This window comes from Helicoverpa zea, chromosome 12 (genome assembly GCF_022581195.2).
Source record: "Helicoverpa zea isolate HzStark_Cry1AcR chromosome 12, ilHelZeax1.1, whole genome shotgun sequence".
NCBI lineage: Eukaryota > Metazoa > Arthropoda > Insecta > Lepidoptera > Noctuidae > Helicoverpa > Helicoverpa zea.
In genome coordinates, this window is record NC_061463.1 from 2,196,438 (window position 1) to 2,217,969 (window position 21,532).

The 21,532-nt window shown below is 34.8% G+C and overlaps 1 protein-coding gene and 1 long non-coding RNA gene across 2 annotated transcripts in view; one reads left to right on the forward strand and one right to left on the reverse strand.

Moving 5' to 3' along the window:
- LOC124635432 (tRNA dimethylallyltransferase) overlaps positions 1 to 21,532 on the forward strand; it is a 228,108-nt gene that overhangs the window by 76,897 nt on the left and 129,679 nt on the right. The gene's annotated exons all lie outside the window — the stretch shown is intronic.
- Positions 17,985 to 18,689, reverse strand: LOC124635440. The gene is made up of 3 exons (XR_006985009.1): positions 18,598 to 18,689; positions 18,370 to 18,509; positions 17,985 to 18,233 (listed from the first exon to the last, which is right to left on the reverse strand). It is a non-coding gene; the product is annotated as an uncharacterized LOC124635440 (long non-coding RNA).

Genomic DNA, 21,532 nt, shown 5'->3' on the forward strand with positions numbered 1-21,532 from the left:
TCCTGGTCATCCGGATTGGCACCTTCCTTCTTTATGAAATGTCTTTCATAATAAAAACTAGCATTGCAACCTGTACAATCCTCTGAAACTGCTTGTCTTTTATATTTTTCAAACGATCCTGGACATTCGTCTCCATGGAATTTTAATAAAATATTTATATTCAAAGAAATGTCATACCATTCTCCACGATTTAAAACTACTTTGATTCATGTCCGCCACTTTTTACAAAGCGGGTCAGATATGCCCCATGACCTTTAAGACATAATTAGTTATTTTCAATCAGATTTATGAATGATGACTATAAAATGTTGTATTTAAATAACTTCAATAAAATAACTTTTACAAGGTACTGGCCTACTATTTTAGTTATATTATAAAATAAAAAATATTAACTATTTTGACTCTCACGAAATTACTATGATTGTTCTAAACTGAACGGTTGGCGCGAAACTCACTTTTTATCTATACAGCATTTGTACGGAACCCTCGGTGCGCGAGTCCGACTCGCACTTGGCCGGTTTATTTTTTTTATATTTAGGAATATTCAAGTAACTGTCTTGGCTGAATTGTAATTTGGTGCACAGGTAGTCAAGATCCTGAGAAAGGGTAAGAACTGCTTTTTACCCTGATGGTAAAAAATTGAAAATGGATCTTCCGTCACACTGGTAACAACGCGGCGCATAACCATTACCCATATAAAAGTAATTTTGCAATAGATACAATTACTTACTACTTAAGTTAGCAACAAAAACCTTACAATTCCCTTAGAAACAACGTTTTGAAATTACTTAAAACAAACTTCATATTTCGCGACGTTGCAAATTCCTGACTCCCTGTAAATTAACACTCGATATTGTCAAATCATATCCTATTACTTAAATTCCATAATTATGCCATTTTTATTTTATACCAATTAACTTTTGACAGTAATCCATTTTAATTCCAAAGGATTTTCAACTTTATGATCTTGTAATAAGGTGTAAATTAAGTTGTAAAATTCAGGAATATACGTCGTTATGCTATAGGTAACTGATTGTTATATTTGTATAAATTGTGTATTTTTCGTTTACGTCATTAGAATACTCCTTATGTTAGGAAGTACTTTGCCTTGTAGGCTTCCGTTACAAAAATTGAACGTGTTATAACACGCTTATTTAATGGTTTTCATATTTCGTGAACTTACCTATGTTTGATTAAGTTTTATGATGAGTATTTTCTTTGTAGTGCAAAAAAATATTTTTCCAACTATCTTAGAGTCTGTTTTTAGTCTTGTAAAGTAGCAGATTTCACCAGTTTTAACTACAGTTTATTGTTTAATGTTATACAACAGCATATGTTCGGCTAACTATACACAACTTTTTATCCTTACCATAACCCACAAATGATGTAATCGAACAATAGTAACCCATCCATGATACAACCTTTAAAAGTGTTGCTTTATTCTACAATATACCCATACAATCATACCTAACAGTCCCCTCATATACTTAATTCCCCACCAAAAATACACTCTTCTAAAATCGCTTTAATTGAGTAGGTTGTCAAAACTCCGAACTAAGTTTCAGCTGAATATAATGAGTAGGTCAGAAGTTTATGAAGTAGTTCTATTTAAGGCTCTAGCCAGCACTAACTAGTTTAGCAAAGTTCGAGTAAGCTCTTTAGTGGGCTAGAAATTAATCACTCATTATATCGTTCGTTTATTTCATTGCAAATGGTATCAATGCCCTAATAAAACTCGATCTGAAAAATATTATACTTTGTGCATTACCATATTCAGATTGCTCTTCAGACAAACAAAATAAGTATGTTCATAGTTTGAACAATTTCTTGTACACTCTGACATGTTGTCATAGCGACAAATTATTGTTTTTTGACACTAACAAGTTTGTTAGTGATTTTTATTTAACAAGGGAATGTATGTATTTTCCTAATAAATATAAAGATGTGATTGCTTCTTTGTTAGCATATAATATTAACAGTGTCATAGATAACAATATGACAAAACCTAGGATAAGCGACGAATCAGTATTGTCTAGTTTACCTAACAATACGGTGATTGAATATTTAAACTAGCTCCTGAGACAATAGAAAAGCATTGTAGTAACCTTATTCTCTTTCATCAGAATATAAACCGCTTTTCTGGCAAAATTTTAGATATTGAATTATTAATTGATAAATATTCTATTGATATAATATGTCTTTGCGAGACATGGTTAAAGCCTGATAAAATGTCATTTAATGTAAATAATTTTGTGGTTGCCAGTGTGTTTAACAGAGTTTCAGCTGAGGGTGGAGGTACAATAATCTTATCTAAAAGTAATTTAAAATTTAAAAACAGATTAGACATTAGCTCTGGCTCTGTTGATCGCGTCTGCGAGGTAGCATGTGCAGAGATAGAAAGCCATATAATATTATGCGTATATAGACCACCAGCATCAAATTTTTCTTTATTCCTCATTCATATGGAAGATATTCTCTCAAAAGTTTTTAAAAGTAATAAATTAGTCTATATTTGTGGTGATTTTAACATAGATCTTTTGTCTGAATCATCTGATAAATGTAACCTTTTAGCGTTATTTAATACATTTAATCTAAATTATTTGTTTAATGATCCTACTAGAATTACGGCTACTTCCAGTACCTGTATTGATAATATATTTACTAATAACAGTAATATTGAACATTCTTCCTTAATATCTGGTGTACGGTCGGACCACAAAGGTCAGCTTGTTAGTTTTAAAGCGAATAAAATAAATTCATTAAATAAGAAAATTACCTTTAGACCATTGAACAAAAAAACTTTGCAAAAATTTAAAGATAATACTTCGGATAAATTAAATTGTATTAACATAGACTGTAAAAAGCCAAATAAACTATTTAAACATTTATTTAATACACTCTGTCTGGAACTTAATAAGTCATGTCCGAAAAAAACTATTGAAATCACTCACAAATTTAAATTCAGTGAATGGTCTACTAAAGGGATTAGGATAAGTAGGGATGTCTTATATAACTTGTACCACGAAAGGTCATTGACTTCTGATCCATCTTTTCACGATTATGTAAGAAACTACTCGAAGATATTTAAAAAGGTATGTATTCTTGCTAAATCGAAATCAATTAGTAATAAAATAGCCAAATCAAACAATAAAATAAAAACGGTCTGGAATATTATAAACGTTGAAACTGGCCAAACCAAAATGCGGGATGCTGACCCGCGGTTAGTTATTGATAATGCTGTTATCTCAGATAAGGTAGAGGTTGCCAATGCTTTTGACACCTTTTTTTCAAACATTCCCGTAGAGGTTACCAAGTCCCTTAATTCATCTTCGATATTAGCTGAGTCGTTACTTCGACAAAACTTCAGTAGAAATGTACCTAGTTTTAAATTTCAATGTGTTTCTGATTACACGATTAAAAGAGCATTCAAGTCTTTAAATCTAAAAAAGACTGAGGACTTATGGGGCTTTTCTGTCACAGTCATTAATTCCATTATTGAGAGTGTTGCCCCAATACTTAGTGAAATTTTTAACCTTTGCATTGACAACGGTATCTTCCCTGACTTGATGAAACTCAGCAAAATTATTCCTATCTTTAAATCAGGCTGTAAGAAAAACCCTTCCAACTACAGACCTATTTCAATCCTTCCAGCCTTTAGTAAAATCTTCGAAAGGATCATGTTAGATCAGATGTTAAGACATTTTAATTTAAACACCATATTTCATGACCGCCAGTACGGCTTCACAAAGGGTAGGTCCACCACTGACGCAAGTGCAAGATTGATCACCCAAATCTTAAACGCCTGGGAAGATTCGCGGGATGCTGTGGGCATCTTCTGCGACCTTTCTAAGGCGTTCGATTGCGTTGACCACGACACTCTCATTTGTAAGCTGAACCACTACGGAATTCGTGGTAAAGCTCTCGCGCTCGTCCTTTCCTATCTATCAAATAGACAGCAAGTAGTGGACATAAGTGGCTCAACTTCATCTGGGTCATTAGTAAAAATGGGCGTGCCGCAGGGCTCAATTTTAGGTCCTTTTTTATTCTTAGCTTATATAAATGATCTCCCGTATATGATGTCTGAGATCTCTGACATTATTTTATTTGCTGATGACACTTCCCTTGTCTTCAAAATTAACAGAAAGGAATCTAGTCCCATAAACGTAAACGATAGCTTGGTTATTCTGAGCAAGTGGTTTGCCGCGAATAACTTGCTTCTTAATTCTTCTAAAACGAAATGTATTAAATTCTCTTTACCTAATGTAACACCAGTAGGGCTCAATATCGTTCTGGACGATAATAAGTTAGATGTTATTAAGCAAACCGTCTTCCTGGGCATCACCATAGACTCTAAATTGCAATGGGGTGCTCACATCTCAGCAATGTCAAAAAGGCTGAGTTCCGCAGCTTATGCAGTCAGAAAAATAAGACAGATTACTGACGTTGCTACTGCTAGGCTCGTGTATTTTGCTTACTTCCATAGTATTATGTCCTACGGTATTTTATTGTGGGGGGCAGCGGCGGACGTAAATTCAATATTTGTACTCCAGAAAAGGGCAGTTCGTGCAATTTATGGCCTCGGCCCTCGCGAGTCATTGAGAGAATTATTTAAAGAAATTGAAATACTTACACTTCCTTCTCTTTACATTCTTGAAAATATAATGTTCGTACGCAAAAACTTAAATCAATTTATTGTTAAAAGTGATATACATTCGATTAATACAAGAAACAAGCACAAACTAGTAGTTCCGAGATTCAGATTAACGAAATCGAATAAATCGTTTTTAGGGAACTGTGTCCGTTTTTACAACAAGCTGCCTAAGTGTGTAACCGATCTCACGGATATAAAATTTAAGAACACTGTAAAATCCACCCTCATTAAAAAAGCTTATTATAAAATTCAAGACTTCGTTGACGATAAAGATATTATATGGCGATAACTCATCTCTCCATGTGTGGCTTCCCTGGCAATTAAACGTCTTTTTCTTTTCTCTTTGGATTGTATAGATTTACTGTTTACCTTTCAGTTGCATTGTATAATTTTATCAGCTTACTATTGTTATGTAATAGAATGTTTGTGACAATATTACTTTTTAAAAGAGTGTCTATGGAGTTTCTTGCCGGCTCTTCTCCATGAGACCAACTTTTTGGAACCGTGCAACTAATTTGACGTTTCATAAGAGCCTGCAAAGGCCTATTTGAAATAAAAACAATTTGATTTTGATTTTGATTTTGATTTTGATTTTCATCTAAACTTGTAGTTGGAAGTCTACCATTTGAAAGTCCAAATTTATCTAGTCTAGCAATATAGAAACAATATTGATTGCTGATGAAAATTCGTCTTTGTAGGAAAAACTATGTTCTTTATCATTATTTTCAGCACAGCCATAGAACGTCGTCTGCTGAACATATGTATGCCTCTTCCATAGATTTCCAATAGTGCCTGGTTGGGAGCAGTCTATACAGCCTACTCGCCTACCAAACTGTTTTCTGTAGTCGATAAGTTCTGCTAAAACACGCACGGTTACTGAAATAAACAAGGTAGATTTGATTGAAAGCATCAATGTGAAATCCAGTGTATTATCTCTGTTCTCAAGTCCAGACCGTTTTCAGTTTAAGCCAATTTGATTCTATCCACATTACATTTTAGAACTTCTGTTACTAAAACCTTGATAGTGTCTTTGACAAACTTTTGCAAATAAACCTTGAATAATTGCAGATCCTGACAAATGCCCTTTAGCCAACACCATCGAGTTTACCTGACGTAATGCTGTTTCCCTGTATCCGTATATAAATTAAGCAAATAATGTTTTCAAAGAACATTATTGCAGTCAATATTAGCCGCATATAGTAAAATCCTTGGAACTACGTACCTATGCTAATAAAGAACTTCTACGAACTTATTAACATTACTTTAGCTAGTTTATTATTATTGTATTGTACAAAGCTTTAAGTTGGGTTAATGTTTAGTATTCATTAAGAAAACATTCATAAAGAGCAATCATTTTCATTTATATTAACAGGCTTATAATTGTATTCTTTTATTTACTTTTAATTTTTCTATAAACCTTTAACCTTATCCAAGCTGCTTGCTACTGCAATAGTTTTCCAAAACTTTGCTGTTTTTACGCGATTGCGGGGAAACTGAAACTAAAAGTAGTGTTGTGATTCTGTTGCTGCTAAGTAGGTATTTGTTTCTAATATATTCTGTTATCGCTATTTTTTCCCCCAGGAAAAAGGGCGTATTAACAAGTTCAAGCTTACCTATGTAACGGCAAACATATTTTTGGTATCACGTGGTATCGTTAGTACTAATTTCCAATAAATCGTTGTTAATGAGCCTCTAGGTAAAATTTCCTCTGATCTACAAATTGTTAGGCAATACCAAAAGCCTGCGGTTAGACCCGAACTATGTAGACGTTCAGAAGTTCTGAGTTATTTGCCTACATTGAATTAATGGTGCCTGGGTTTAGCACGAAGGGTCAGTACTAAGTAGGTAACAACCCTAATCGATTGAGTTGTGGAGTTCATTTATGGAGGAATTGATGTATCGACAATCGTTTTTTGGGTATTGTATATCGAGACTATTCAGGACACTAAGTTTGAAGATGGTTCGCAATTCGCATCTCAATTGTCGCAATCAAATATACGACTTCTTCTTTGTGTGACTTCAAATCTGAATGCTTGTCTATCTAATAAGTACGTAAACTATGTCGTGTGAGTCATCATCATCATCCTGCCCTTATCCCTATTTTATTTGGGGTTGGCGCAGTAGGGTGTCTAGGTCTACTTGGAAATACAAATATCCTGTACTTTTGGTAACTTCATATAAAATAGCGGTGTTTTGATCCGGATATGCCTCTTGAAATATGTTCCTTATGAAGTATTAATTCTTAAATATTATTCTTAATTCTAAATTATTAAATTCGTCACGTAATGACGGCCTATGAGATTTAAAAATAGTCGGGTGAATAACTAAGTGAATCCCTTCTAGTCAAATTGCAATTTGACCTCACCATTAAGAAAAGGCTAGGCGGATGTTTCAAAATGTGTACCTACGTGAATCCAGTTCATGAATTGAAACTCTGAATTAACAGTGACATTTATTTTTAACCCAATCTAGATTGACCACTCTTCCTAGACACTAGGGGGTCTGATAAAACCCCTGTTCATTGTTAATAATGGATAATAAAACCACTGAGACACAGGAAATGGTTAAGATGGTTTATATCATGAAAGCGGTTGAAGCTTACTTGTGTGTGTAAATATACATGCATATTGTCTTTTATGCGTGAGCGCGAGAGCGTTCCGTGTTGGTCTAATCGCCGAGTCACACAAAGATAATATGCATAGTACATTCACACACACGAGTATGTCTTACCCGCTTTCGTGGCATAAAACATTTACACAATTAAATTCATTGCAAAATTATTCAATTCTATTTTAAAAGTCTGAGATGTCTAAAAATGATTTTGTCGTCTGTTGATAAGTATCTTATTAATATATCATATTTTAATATAAAATAAGCCATTAGTTGTCTAGTATGTACCACATTACCGTGAAAAGTAAAAGTCGTGGTGGCCTAGTGGGTAAAGGACTAATCTCTCAAGTATGAGGGCGCGGGTTCGATCCCAGGTCAGGCAAGTACCAATGCAACTTTTCTAAGTCTGTATGTACTTTCTAAGTATATCTTAGACACCATTGGCTGTGTTTCGGATGGCACGTTAAACTGTAGGTCCCGGCTGTCATTGAACATCCTTGGCAGTCGTTACGGGTAGTCAGAAGCCAGTAAGTCTGACACCAGTCTAACCAAGGGGTATCGGGTTGCCCGGGTAACTGGGTTGAGGAGGTCAGATAGGCAGTCGCTTCTTGTAAAGCACTGGTACTCAGCTGAATCCGGTTAGACTGGAAGCCGACCCCAACATGATTGGGAAAAAGGCTCGGAGGATGATGATGTACCACATTACCGAGACGAAGTAAAGGTCATCACACATTTGTTAGCGCGCATTTATTCTTTCTACCGAATAATGTCAAAACTTTTTCTCCCAAAGTTTAATGAGAATACCTCAACAAATTTTGTTTTGAACCTGGATTTACATATATTTAATACTTAGCTAGTTCGATGCCTCCATGCTTAGAGCATTAAATGTCTGTGGTTGTTAAAGGTAAAAAAGTCGTGGTGGCCTAGTGGGTAAAGGACCAATCTCTCAAGTATGAGGGCGCGGGTTCGATCCCAGGTCAGGCAAGTACCAATGCAACTTTTCTAAGTTTGTATGTACTTTCTAAGTATATCTTAGACACCACTGACTGTGTTTCGGATGGCACGTTAAACTGTAGGTCTCGGCTGTCATTGAACATCCTTGGCAGTCGTTACGGGTAGTCAGAAGCCAGTAAGTCTGACACCAGTCTAACCAAGGGGTATCGGGTTGCCCGGGTAACTGGGTTGAGGAGGTCAGATAGGCAGTCGCTTCTTGTAAAGCACTGGTACTCAGCTGAATCCGGTTAGACTGGAAGCCGACCCCAACATGATTGGGAAAAGGCTCGGAGGATGATGGTTGTTAAAGGTAACCAGAGTTGAGAGAAGTTTATGAAATGCCTCGTCTAATATAGCTTTCTGCTTCAATCAGTCAGAATCAAAAATATTTAGCAATATTGAAATCTAGCTTCCATCAGCGGTGTTACTTGCATCCAACTACTTCCTCTGTAAATGGGCTATCTAACACTGAAATATTTTTTCACAACGAACCGGTTGACGTCATCGCGGTAGCACCGGCTATCGCTGAAAACCAGCGCTGGGACTCTGTCTCGTTTCGGGTCGCAGCATTATGCTGAGCGAGGGCCGTATTGCGCGATTTGGGACGCATATTTTCCCTTAAATTTGTTCTATGTTCTTTTTATCTTTTTATTTATGTTATGCTCATTTTGTTAAGGGCATTTATGCGTCTTATATTCTGCGCAATAAAACTTATTTTCTTTCTTCTTCTTTCTTCTTAACCGGCGTTTCTTGAGATTACCGCGTTTTAGTAAATAAACTCTTCAGCTTTAAATACCCACTGGTATAAAAGTTATTTATTACTATTCTATATTTATCCAACCATCAGAACATCAAGCTTTTACCAAATGATATTTCATCACATTATCGCAACAACGTAGGTATCAGAAAAACTCCAAAATAAATGTGCCACATAAAGGACAGGGGTGTTCACAATACCGTCATCATTCAAATAATCCGTCGGCTCAACAAGTGACTGACAACCTTCAGAACAAGATGGCCGCTGTCTGGAGGTCAGAACTGGTTGTGTTCCCTTTGTTCGGTTTTTGCGATGTACCCTGACCTACCTTTGTGATTTACTGGGGTCTGCTAGACTTGCGTTCGACATTTTTGTTGCTATGCCTTGAAAAGAACGCCATTCATTTTTCTCGGCGGTGTCTTTGTAAAGTGGTATAGGGTTAACTGTTTTGAAGAACTAGTTGCTACGTGACCGGATTTTGTGTAGACTGTTTCACAATTATTTCATTCCGTATAGTTGGCATTTTCCAGCCCTTTTTTATTCTGATAAGCAATTTACATTACTGCAAAGTTTAATCCAAATCCATCCAGTAGTTTTAGCGTGAACGAGGGGAAAACATTCACACATAACAACAAGCTTATAACAAAAATGTTTTATTCAAGATGTAGGTAAAATAGCGCGTGACAGCTAGTATTTCCATAAATAAATACCAAGAATTCAAAATTTGAGTACACGAAATCATACCCAGTATAGTTTTCAGTAATTACCTACAGTAAACGGATTAAATTATGGCCAGTAGTCTGTCTAGCCCACTTTGAGTGTAACCTATTAACTAATTGTCTTAGTGCTTAATCGGATAATTACTTGCCACGGCGTATTTTGTTTGTATAAGACTGATTTTCAGGTTGTGCTACCTGATACTGAACTATGTTGATATCAATATGGAGTTTGTAAATTCACGCTTTTCAGGTTCTAATATTTACTTAAGACAAAAGTATATCTGAGAATACTGATCATTTTATGAAGCTTTACATACTAACTACTCGATAGGTAATACCAAAATTAAAATATTTACCTAAACATGTATTTATTTGTGTTCCTAAAATATAATATTAGAACAACTTCTTCAAATCAGTGTTTAAAGGTGTTAGAATTGAATAATTAAGTCATTTTCGTCGAACACTCCTATTGAAACACCTGTAAGTAGGGTACTTATTTCCCACTAAACTTGGAAATCAGATCGAACCGCCCGTAGCAGTTAGTGGTAAGAAAACAAAACACATTGAATAGGAAGTGGATTTTGAAACTTAATTTATATCAAAGCTATTAAAATGTGCATTAATTTAAAAGTATGTAAATCAGCGCACATATTTACATACTTACCAGTGCTTTAAAGACTGCTGAATTTTCACGGAGATAGGTGATACAATGAAGACGGACATTGGTAATTTTTATTCGAGTATTCATGCTACTTATTTAATCAAGTAGTGCTGCCCAAAAAATATAATACACATACGTTGTGTGTACATACGTGTGTTCATAAGTAATACACATACGTTGACTTGTTCAACGTCGTTCGTAGTAAAACATCATATCTGTTCCAATGTTGCCAAAGAGCTACACAGGTTTCAATGGCTTATGTTTCTAAGCTTTATTAAATAAATCCCCATCTACAGAGGGGGTATCAATAAAATTCATATTTCCTGAATAAGCAGAAACTGAAATTATAAAAATAATAAAACAGGACCCATTTTAATTTCATGCTTTGATAAGAGACTTTTTTGAACCTAAAATATTATTTCTGAATTTGATAAAAGGCCACAGCTGAAAAACTTTTATGATTGTATTTTTATCCGTCCTGTAAGATAGCAACTAAAATCGAAAGTGTATTTGTTTGTCACGCTTTCACGGAAAAACAGCTGAACCGATCAAGATGAAGTCCACACTTATAAACAGAAACACTTCTCATAAAGAGTACCGATCCTTTTTGTTAGTTTTTTGTGTCCTAAAAGCTCCGAAACTACTGAACCAATTTGAAAAGTTCTTTCACTGTTGGTTAGCTAAATTATCCCCGAGTAACATATGCTCCACTTTGTTCGGATACATGAAGTTTCTCCCTCGGAACATAGCTAAAACCACAGGAATCAGCTATACTTTGATAATATTTAAATACAAACTCCACAGTTTTGGTGTTGGGCCTAATCCGCCCACACGCCGCCCGCCCACGGCCCACTGGGCGGCGTTACCACGCAATTATAATTACCGTTACTAAATTTTGTTTCAAACGTAATATTGATAAGAACTGTTATTTGTAATAAGACGACAATTAGGTAAGTAGAACAGAATTATTTGAGGGAAAGTATTTTAAATAATGCTTTAGCTTTAAGTTTTAATGAAAAGAAAATTGTACCTAGGTTATATTTTTAACGGATAGGTTAATTAAGGACTGAAAAGTACTTGTTTTTTGTGTCTTGCCCATATAAATGTTATATCTTACATGCTTTTTAGAACTTACATTTTAGTATTTTTTCAGGGAGAACAAGCATGTGGCAGTAAATACATATTTTGAACATAATTTTAATTGGTATTCATTTCGTTATTTAGGACTCTTAGCTATTTAGATAAAAAGTGGGGTATAGTAAAGCGGTGTGTAGCTTTTTAGGTCTTGTAAAAAGTCCTAAGAATATAATTATACGCTTTGACGCTAGTTAAACGTTTCAAACAGAAAACTTACTACAACTTGAAATTTTAACTCCTGCCGTGACAAAGCACCATATAATATTGTACGAAATTACTGTACTACTATATTTTCGGACTAATTAACTAAGTAGGAGAGTAATAATGAATATATACGGACTAAATACAATGATATCTTGGTAATTACGTATGTTCTACTCCCGCTGAGAGCCCCCAAAAAAACATGTGTCACCAACCGAACCTATATTTTAATACTTTCTCGCACGCTAGCTAAGTGAAAGTACATTTATAATGTTACAATTTTAACCTTTGACAGATGACAGATGATTAAAGCAGTCACTACATCGGTCTTTCATTTTTCTTCAGTCTAGACCTAAAGAAAAAATCTGAAGTAAGAATTTTATTGGAGTTTTGTTGAAGAATATCGATATTCCTGACTAAAATTCAGTCAACAACTTTTATCCTAACCCTTAATTTTTAACTCTACGCATTGTTCTTATTTACAACTCTAAAATTGGGCAAAATATTCGAAATCGCCAAATAAAATGTTCCCTTCCAAACTACGTATTTTGCGCAATTCTCGATTCGATTTTTCATTCCAGCTGTGATGACCACTAACTAGCTTGTCAAGCAACACAGCAGTTGTCTATTCAACAATAAACTATAATAACTACTATTAAAACTGTCTATCAATCATTTACATAACAACAAGAATTAACGTCACATTAAAAAAAAAGACGAAACACAATTCGAAAAGCAAAAACGCAGTATTTATTTATAAATGAAATTAATCAGTTTGGAGTCGATTGCACTCCCATGAACTCGGTTTTACAACCTTGACAGTGAATGGAATCGACGGAATTCATTGTCTACCAGAGTTTGACCTGTAGTTTAAAAAACTATTACGTCAAATCATACATTCACTTAGAAAAAGTGGCAGATAAAAGATGTATTGATTATTTGTATACAAAGACCAGTTTTCCAGAAAATCGTTAGTGTATGAAGATTTTTGGATGCTCCAGATTGATAAATCAAACTAACAAACAAATATGCGTATAATCCCACACAGTTACTTTTTGGAGCTCTTCTCGTTTCCTAATGATATAGCTTAATATACAAATTAACCAAAGACAGTCATAAGTTGCTTCCAAGTAATGCCATTAAAGCTATTAGGTACCTACCAAATTCTGACATCAACTTTACAAACTTAAGCTTACCACCCACGGACACACAAATCATTAGTGCTACACAAATTCCAGTTCTTCTACAAATCTAGACATAGGTGACGTAACGCTTCGGGGGGAGCTCTCGAAATACTCCGGGCGTAGCGTGGGCCATTCATAGTGGCGTGACGTCACAACACATGTCTGGACTGCAGTGTGATAACATTGATAACTGAATGTCAGATGTGTCTGTGTGGGTGTATTGTTTGTATGTAAAGGTCGCGTTTTGAGCGGGAAAGTATTCGAGTGGTCTTTTTTTTTGTGTGTCAGTATACTGTGGAGATATGAATTGGGCGCCCTTTAGTCTTATTTCCTATGATCTATGGGTTCTATCACTCGTCATCGATCATGTTATTCACTTTATTTTTTGTTTTTGGAAGCCCCTATGTCTTCCTAGAGGTACGATCTCGTGTCTGTATAAAAACAATCAGCTGTAGTCAGTGACATGAGTGCAGTATCATTCAAATCAAGGCATCATTGATCAAAAGTAGCAAACAAGCAACCTTTTTGTAATAAAATTGACCATGTTTACAATACTTTCAAAGAACTTACAACAGGGAAAAAGCTGATTCACTAGCTAATAGTACCAACAAACTGAATGAACCTTACGTGGGTAGCCCTCGTGCAGATAATGATGATTGCATCGATCGCAAAGGTCGAATCGACTACTCGCAACTACTACTAGACATGAATGAACTCCTACGTAGGTATCGATTAACAGAAAGATATAATTCCGAGTGCGTCTGTTATTATGAATGGTACATACAACTACTGTGGGTACACTAGATGTTAAATTGATGGTAGTGTCGTGTTTAGACTGCAATTGGTGATGAACGAAGATGATGGTTTTGGTGAAGTTAATAAGCAATCGATGGATGGAAAGATGAAAAAATTAATAAAGACAAACAAAATAATGATAGACATAAAGGAAATCTTAATGACAATTTGGCAAAATTGAATAGAGATGCAGAATCTAAAAGTTTTAAAAGTATTTGAAAAAGTGTACTCGATTCCATTAGAAATCTAAAAAACAGACACAGATACTGAAACAAAAATCACCAAACTATTTAATGACAGTGTTTTAAGTAATTCTATAGGTATAAGTTTCACAATTCCACTAAATCCAAGATTTAGGTACCTATACCAAGTATTCAATTATCTCTCGCCTGCAGTATGATTAATACTAGCAACAACAATATTTTAATGTTACGTAATTCACTCGCAGTCGCTCTCAGAGACGATGATTGTGATTCTAAAAATAACTTCAAGATAAAATTTAATCAATTAAGTATAGTTCTCATGTCATCATTTAGAATGTATATGTCTTGTACAAAGTCATTTATTATTAAAAATACATGTAGGTGATTATTAATTTGATAAATTGCTTTTATGAGTGCCTTTTCTTGTCCAATGTGGTCAATGTATGTTAGTCATTCGTTCATGATTCACACCATGGGTGCTTGAACGAATCTAAATGAAAACTTAGCCATGCGTTTGATTTACACTTTGGCCCTTAACTCCATAATCTCCTTCAAAGAAATAAAAAGTAAAATCTTGAGGAAAATTATAGTGCCTTCATATGCTACCAAGAAAGTTGATAGCAAATCTCCATTGCCAAATAATAATACAGTCTTTCTTTCACTCGTGAAATTGGCACATGGTAAATAACTATTGATTCCACATATATATACTTCTGTAAGGACATTTAATTTATTGAGGAAATAATTCCCACGTTATAACCTACCAGGTTCCATGCCGATGAATGAGCCGATTGGTTCCGATCACGCGAGACGTCCGTTTTTGCTTTGCTTGCTACTTTTGGTATATTAATCCTGTATCGTTGTATACAGAAGTATGAATTATTTCGAAGGTCATGTATGAATATTACGTTTGGAATGCTATTTGAGCTGTTCCCTATTTTATTTGGTTTCTTCTTTCTTCTTCTTTCCCATCGCTCGTCAGGTTATACTTACGTGCCCTTCTTATTCATATTACTGGTATCCCTTTTCCTCTCCATCCATCATCCATCTTGATTGACCACATTCGATAGCAAATGTGATTTGTTGGTCCATTACAGTTTCATAGTTACAGTTAACATCTGAAAGGTAAAATACATAGCGACATATGCATCATCTAAAACAAAAAGACGATTCCCCAGAACGCCTTAGAAACAACGAGAAACAACTACTTCTCACATAAAAAGTCATGTAATGCGGATTCAGTCGATAACCCTAAAACGACAATACCTCTATATTATCTTGCATTACGTTTATCAGTATTCATGCATCCGCGTGCCACGTGACACCCTTGACCTCACTTTCATTATCAACCGTGCATTTATTGCAATACTACATTTATATATAAATACTGCACTCTCTTGCATGCTCAATGAATTTCTTGGCTGTGAGTGCATTTGTGAATGAAAGATAGTGTTTATCTATTGTTTACTATCTATGTTTATGTTGTTATTGCATTTTATTGTTGATTTATTGTCGAGTGCAAAGATGCACTGAGCTATCTACGTGAAGTTCATTACTTGGTTTATTACTATTTTTGATAAATGCCAGTCTTTTATCCTTATCATATGCAGTGGTTTAAATTTTTATAACATTTCACGCAATATCGACAGTTATTAGAAATAGGTAGTGAAATAAGTTTTATCATTTGCGTATCCAATAGTGACGAAATTAAATTGTAATAACACACATTATTAAGTTCAGCTTAATCTGCCCCGTTTGGTTGACGCAATGCCGAAACATTCTGAATCATCATAATCTCTCAAAATCTAAATCATCATTTCAGTATTGAATTCCTTCAGTACAATGTAACACATAACATCTTAATCATTATTATACTATACTGTACATTACTATACTTTAATAAAACTACAGTTTATCGATACATTTGTCAATGACACTTTGATAACAGGACCGTCTGACATTGCTTTAACTTTTGATAACGTCGTGTCTCTTAAACTTGTCCGTTTTCAATCACTTTGTTTAATTTTTCGAAAAGCAAAATTTTTAATTAATTGATTATAGTAATGGTAGGCATTACTACATAGTTGTTCTTTGCTGATTTCATTTATTTTCCGAGATATTCGCCAAATGTAGGTAAAATGGATATTGAACCATTTATGCTGATAAATCTGTTTCCAACTTTGGAAACTGATCTAGGATAATTTTTACTCCATTACGGTAACTTCATTTTTGTTTGGAAGGGCCACATTTCAGGCTTTGTAAACAAAAAAATGAAAAACGCTATAATAGAATTCGAAAGTGAAATTCCTCTGCTTATATCTATGTTTACTTTGAATGGCACAACTGGATTAGCAATTCTTAATTGAAGTAAAATTATCATGGCATAAATGAATGAAATATTTAAAGCTATTTGTAGTTATTTGAACTCTGCTATTAAGGGCCAGTCAATCTCTACAACCACAACATGATTAGGTCATATCCTTTCATTCGGCCCTCAGCTCAAATCCAGAGCAGGGGGTCTACTCTAATTCAACGAAACGAAACTTCGATATCGAACGAAATTCAAACGAAGTTTCGTTAGTGACCCTACTCTATTTCATTTTCGGATGCGCATACGAAGTTCGGAACCATAGACAATTTTCGTGAACGAATGAAATCAATAATATTGTGTCGGGCTTTTATGATGTCGACTAAACTAAGTTACGGTTTTTACTTTAACTTGAAATTATTAAACTTTTCAGCTTTGCTTATTCATGTAACATTATAAATGTGATTCATTAAATATTTCTTGTACGATTCATGCAAACAATCTAAACTTTCAGGCAAAAAATATATTTTCAACTACTTTCGACTCGACACTATAAAAACCCCTTTGACAGTCATTGCTAACCAACTAATTTGAAGAGTACTATTCCATGCCAAAAATGGGTACTCACGTATGACAACCAAAAATAGCTGCATAATACAATCTAATCATAACGTGTCGACTTAAGATTTTTTGTTTGAATACTTTGATAAGTTTTCTGAAGTGTGTTTCTCAAGTGTCGTATTTAATAAATCATGTTTCCAAGTGCTTTTATACCAAGGTACGAGTTCCCTAAGGAAGTATTATGTCGTACTTTACTACAGTCCGACTTCTACGTACGTCTGCTGTATTTTGGTTCGCAACAAGTTTTGGATTTAAAAACTTCGTGAGTAGATTTCATATTATACCAATGCAATATTTGGTTTCGCTCTAACACCATTACCTTTTCTAATACTAATCATTTATATTTTCAGTTTAAAATGGCTCCATATACGGGGTTCGGCAAATCCTCAACAAATCGAAACCGTTCTCAATTTCCTGGACGAACATAGAGATTTAGCTCGCGGGAGATTGAATAGTTGAACCCAGCCAGGAAGATAACCTGAGAGTCCAGCTGTAAAAGCTGCCTATGTACCACCACCATTGACACAAAAATGCCGACTTTCACACCTTGTAAGTATTTTACTGTGGTATATTGAGTAATGCTATTGTAAATAAATTGTGCACAATATAGATAACATTTTTTTTAGTGTATTTATAAGAAATACTCTTCATAAAGAATACAGATTAACATTATACTATTGAATAATGATTGCATCTTTTTTATTATGTTTGCATATAGTATTAAATGGGTCAAGTGGTGAGTTGAGAACTTTTTGTTGTTACTTAACCCGTTCAAGTGTCTGTTGTTCTGAGCTATTGACTAAAATTGGAATGTTGCTTTGCAGCCTCTCGATATACACACTCTACAAGGAGACTGCCTACTACTAGGAGACTACAGAGGATCTGCCAGCACAGGTGTAAGAAGCAGATTGTATCAATATGAAGAGGAGCGTGCAGAGAGAGAGACGGTGCAAAACGCAGAGCTTGCAGGCATCAGGGGCGAATTGGCAGGCATCAGCCCTACCCTGTTGCAGCTGCATAACACAATAAGGGAATATGTGGATAGGAATTAAGATTTTGTTAGTGTTCATTAATTGTGTTTAATATTTCTTTGTTATTAATTTGTAATGTTTAAACAGGGTAATAGTAAAAAAAACTTTAAGTATATAATTTATTCTTTTATTAAACTCTAAAGGAAATAAATAACATCATGTCAAATTCTTAAAATCAATAAACATACAGTTTTTCTGGAGCATGTTATGATGTGCTTGAGTAGAACTTTATCCTACCTATTCCTTTCCAAAATTTGCACTAACAAAGCTCTGCAAAGTTGTATCTGCCTTCAAGAGAATCTTCAACAGCTTTATCTATCGGTGTCATCATATGCCCCCTTAGAGAGAATACCCAGAGTCACCTAAAATACACATGTATATGAAAATATGTGAATAACACTACTACACAATATTAATAATATAAATGTGAAAGTTTGGGGTACCGCTTTTGTCCCAACTTGTACAAATATATTCAAAATGCAATAAAGTCAAACATACCTAACAGATAAACTGTTTCATTCTGGAGACCCTCCAAGTGGCTTCTAATATCACACTCTCTCCAAATATAAGCATCATGTGTGTTGCTCCACCAAATGACACATCCACATTTGTTATATAGTATCGCTGTCACATAATATCTGGAAAATAATAAAGGATTGATCAGCATCATAATAAACAACAGTCAATGCCTCAATTAAATCATTAATGTTTAGTTCTTATACTTACAACTTGGGTGTTAAGAGAATGGAAATATTTTCGATTCCAGAAGGTCTAGCAATTGCAATTTGCATTGTTTGGAGGTAATAAAGGCACGAATTCCTGGCGTTGTGTCGCTGTCGTGAAGGGTTGTACCCTTCGAAAAATTGCCGACTGAGTCTGTGATTTCCTACAAACTCTACGTCGGGAATTTCGCTAATATTTAATTGATTGCGCAAGCACTGCCGGTTCCTTCTTCGCTCTACATGATCTTCACGTAAAGCTGCTTTGATTAAAAGCATTATTGTAGCCTTTGCCAATAATTTTCACTTATAATACCACAAGAGCTTCAAAATTATCGGGTATTTTCCGATAGGTTCGTTGCAAACAAATGAAGGAGTCAAGTTTTTCAGGTTAAAAAATAACGAGCGCGAAGCGCGAGTGATTTTTCCTGAAAAACTTGACGACTTTATTTGTTTGCAGGGAACCTTGAGGGAAATGCCAGATAATTATGAAGCTCGTGTGGTATTCGGGAGATTATTTTTCCGTCCCAAATGTCGGCCACAACCTGTCAGTTTGACGTAGCAACGACCAGAGAAAATATTCAAAAAATTTTCAGTATAATACCATGTAGGTTGTACCACGTGACGTCGAATGGTGCAATTCTATTGGTCGATATTTGGGTCGGAAAAATAATCACACAAAATTCACAAAACGAAAAGTAACACAAAAATCAAACGATAACTCTTTTGGTTTCGTTGAATTTGAGGTTAAAATTCCGAAGTTTCGTCTGTCAAACTCAAATATTCGTTCGTAGCATTTCGAATTAGAGTAGGTTTATAGACAATAAACGTCAAACAATCTTCGTTCGTACGAAATTTCGGAACGAAATGGAACCGTGGTAAGAAGTTCGCGAAATTTCGTACGAAACTTCGTTTTTCGGTGAATTAGAGTAGACCCCCAGAGCAGGTCAGGCGCATATAATCGAACTTATAGATAATACGCCAACAGTCGCAAAGATAATTGCAGTTATTAATAAACTAATGAGCAATACGCGATACTTGCAATTACAGCGATAGGCTCGGCCTTGGCTGATTTCACTTATCTAGCGAATTTTTCACATTTTAGGTACGGTGTCAGTGGTAGCGATTACTAATAATTTTTAAAGGTTTTATATTTTACATATTTTGAGGTAGTACTCAAGCTGCAATATCCCATGCGTATAAATTGTTAATTCCAATATTACTAAGTGTTGGAAGACTAGGAAACTTGGGAGAAAAAATTTAATACTATCCAATCAAGTAACTCCATGGGCACTCTTAAAACTTTTCTTGATTGTTATCATGATAATTTTTTCTTTCCCCTTGGGAATTTTAGGGTATCGGCGAGTGGCGGAGGTTTGAGCGGTATGGGTCATAGAGTGTACTTGTGCTCAGAATTTAGTTGTGACGGTTGCCATTGCCTTTTGCGAAAACTTCTCGCTCAAGTTTCCCGCTTTCGCCTATGACTTGGTCCGACATAGCAACAGATTTTGGCCGTCAAAAACTCGTAAACTGATACCGACTGATATCTGTCTGCAAGCTGCAACATATAAAATTATAATTTATGTATTATATCCAAAACTGGTCCAATTTACTACCAAACTGGTTATTATTTATTAATATTAGTAAATTTTCCGATTCACATTGTGTTTGATATAAGTTTAGGAAGCACTATTGTTGATTTGGGTTACATCAGTTGAATGTTAACTTAATATGTTATGTAGTCGTTATTATGTCTCGATAATAATGTAATGCGTTCTTTAAGTAATATACCATATAAACACGTAGGTAATAAAATAGGTAATTTTAATTTTTTATTTACTTTTAAAAAGCGTAGGTAGAGCATGCATAACCAGCATTCAAGTCTCTTTTCGCAACTTTGGCTTGAAATTGCTTTTCTGTCACATAATATTTTATAGTATCTATAGTCCGTACATTGGTAAAATAATACCTACACGAACTTAGTAAATTATTACCTCTTATTTTGTTATCTATCTATGACGTCTGTACCAATATTGTTTATATTGTGATAATCTTTGACAGAATCAGTGACCCTGATATAATTACCCTAAAAAATATAGATTTACGCACATTGGGTGCATCAAAAAAGAACAACCAGTTAACCAAGACACCTGATTGCAAACATCTACATATGTTCCAAAGACCAGCAAATTCTAGTCTTTAAAGTCGCAGAAGATATTTTTTTGGTGCAAAAAAACGGTGGTCAGATGTCAGTGTAGATATGATTTGCGAAATGCATGATCTACCACAAACCTACAATGTTGCCCAAGGTGATAGATATTTTGATAATGTTACATCAGTTATTGAAAAACTGGTGATAAGGTAAAGATACCGATACCTACAGCAGTCGATATTAAAAAAAAAAAAACTTATGATCAATTTTTGTTCTTAATTATTTGGTAAGAGATTTTTTCTTGGCTTACCTAACACTGCTTAAGTTACCTTACCCTTACCTTACCTAGGGAATTCTAGCAATTTATAAGAGTAATCTGCTGGACGAAGGCCTCCCCTAAGTTTGAGGATTTGCCCATGATCATCATCATGCATCAGATTTTAGCTTTGGAGATACTGCTGCTTTACTTCGAGCAAGGCATTTAATAACCTATTTAGTCCCGTCAGCCGGTCGCCAAAGTATTGCTTGTTTTTCAACAGGGGCAAGACAGATACCTACTTACAGAACCCAAGAGATACAGAACAAATACTCATGTACGATTAAACACTACTTACATTTCTCATAAGCAGAGCTTAATATAAGCTTATTTTGACGTAACGTTTGACTAATAATACAGCAGAGATCCCCAATCCTCTTATCAGGAATGATCATTATATTAATACCCTGTTGGAAAACTATGGGATTTTGTCGACAAGTAAAAGTATTAAATTATCCAGTATAACTTGGACCT